This window comes from Beta vulgaris, chromosome 4, assembly GCF_026745355.1.
Source record: "Beta vulgaris subsp. vulgaris cultivar EL10 chromosome 4, EL10.2, whole genome shotgun sequence".
Lineage (NCBI taxonomy): Eukaryota > Viridiplantae > Streptophyta > Magnoliopsida > Caryophyllales > Amaranthaceae > Beta > Beta vulgaris.
This window is the reverse complement of record NC_079205.1, coordinates 50,665,572-50,668,053: the sequence shown is the minus strand read 5'-3', so window position 1 is coordinate 50,668,053 and position 2,482 is coordinate 50,665,572.

Genomic DNA, 2,482 nt, shown 5'->3' with positions numbered 1-2,482 from the left:
TTTTCCCAATTCAAGACCACATTAACATCACAACAACGTTTAAGTACCTTAGAAAGATTATGCAAACAGTAAAATCATCCAAAAATACCTCCATGATATTCTCAATGAAATGAAAAATATGGCCATCATACATCTTGGAAATGTGGCAGGACGTTACACAAACCAAATGGCATTTGACGGTAAGCGAAGGTGTCATAAGGACATGTGAATGTCGTCTTCTCTTAGTCTTCAGGATGAATAGGAATCTGAAAGAAACTAGAATATCCATCCAAATAACAGAAAAAGTTATGATTCACTAAACTCTCAAGCATTTAATCAATAAAAAGAAGGGGGAAGTGATCCTTTAGGGTGGTCGTATTCAACCCGCGATAATCAATACACATATGGCACCCCGTGACAACACGAGTAGGAATAAGCTCATCCTTATTGTTCTTAACAATTATTGCCCCCCTTTTTCCTAGGAACTACTTGTCACCCACTTAGAATTAGAAATGGGGTAGAAGATGCCCGCATCAAGTAGTTTCATTACCCTTTTCTTCACCACTTCCTGCATATTAGGATTCAAATGACGTTGTGGTTATATACATGGACAGTGATTTTCTTCCAGATCTATTCTATGCATAAAAGTTAAGGCTAACGCCCTTGAGATCGTCAATGTTATATCCAATAGCTTTCTTACGCATGCGAAGCACAGTTAGGAGCTTGAAAAGCTGGCTATCATCGAGTTTAACATTCACGATCACTGGACAGTTCTCATTATCATCAAGAAATGCATATCTAAGGTGAGATGACAATGGTTTTAATTATACCTTCTTTACATATGACTCAGAAGTGGAACAAGTGGTCTGCATTACCTCAAAACCTTCAACCTCATCAGCGTTCAGGCCATCCAAATCAGGGAGCAAAGAATTTACCTCATCATCACCTTCTCCTTTTGAGGCTCCAAAAGCAAGAATAGCCTCCAACCGATCATCTAAGAAGGCTCGAGGAGCATCATATCTAGTAACCTCCTCTATGACATCAATCATGCAAGAAGTGTTCTCAAGCATAGGAGACATTAGAGTATTAGTAAGATTAAAAGTCACAGTATCATCACCAATGCTCAAAGTAAGAGAACTAGACATGACATCAATAACAACACCAACAGTACATAAGAAAGGTCACCTAAGATGATGGGTATTTGACTATCCTCTTCCATATCTATTACTATAAAATCCACATGAATATAGAAATTTCCAACCCGAACAGGTACATCCTCTAAATTACCCAAAGGATATTTCACAAAACAATTTTTCATTTGCAAAGTAATTTGTGTGCACTTTAAGACTCCAAAGTTGAGTTTATTAGAGATTGATAAAGGAATAACAAATACACTAGCTCCTAGATCACATAAAGCCTTATTAATAAATAAAGCACCTACATGACAAGGGATGAAAAAACTACCAAAATCCTTGAGTTTTGGTGGGATTTTATTCTGCAATACATCACTGCACTCTTCAGTTCGAGCAACTTTATCTATACCACTAAAATCCTTCTTCTTTGTGATCATATCTTTCAAAAACTTAGCATAAACATGTACTTGAGAAATAAAATCGGTAAAAGGAAATGTTAGCTCAAGGTTCTTGACCATAGCCAAGAACTTACCAAGTTGTTGATTGACCTTTGATTTTTGCATCCCGTGGGAAAAAGGTAGTGGTGGTGTAGGAGAATTAGTCCCTTCTCCTTTTACTTCCTTGCTTCATCTACATTCCCTTGCTCAATGTCAGTTTTTGAGCTACGCTCACCTTAGTTTCCATCCACTACATCATTATGGACTGGAGGTTGCGAATCATCAATAAGCATAGGTGGGTCATCATACTGTGTACCGCTGCAAATAGTGATGAGCTTAGTTTCCAACCACTTGAGCAAGTTCAGTTTCCAAAAGTTTGGTAGTGTTTTTCAACTCCTTGATGCTCTCATCATGACTCTGCTTCATTGAAACAATCATCTTCATTAGACCAGACATAGTAGGCTCTTGATGAGAGCTGGCATTCTGAGAAACTTGTTGTTGATAGCCTTGGTGTAAAGGCCTATTGAAACCAGGAGGATGATTATGAGGGGCCCTTTGGTAAAATTATTGTCTAGCAGCATCTTGTGATTGGTTTTGATGAGGTGGTGGGTAGGAAGTTTGTGGCACATGTTTAGGGTTTTGAACATTGTTGCTTTTGTAGGAAAAGTTTGGATGTCCCTCCAACTTAGGTTGAATGTGTTACAATAGGGTTGTGTGGAGGTCTCTGCTGAAAAACATTTACATGCTCCATCTGATTTGGGTCAAGTTGATTATAGGAACAATCATGACCAATTCGGCCTTGAACACCACAGACCTCACAGTAAGAAGAGGTAATAGGAGCGAGCCATGGAAGACATCACATACATTAATATTCATAGGAGGAGTACCAGTTTGTGAAATTTTAATGCCTCCACTTTAATTCTCAACTGGGCT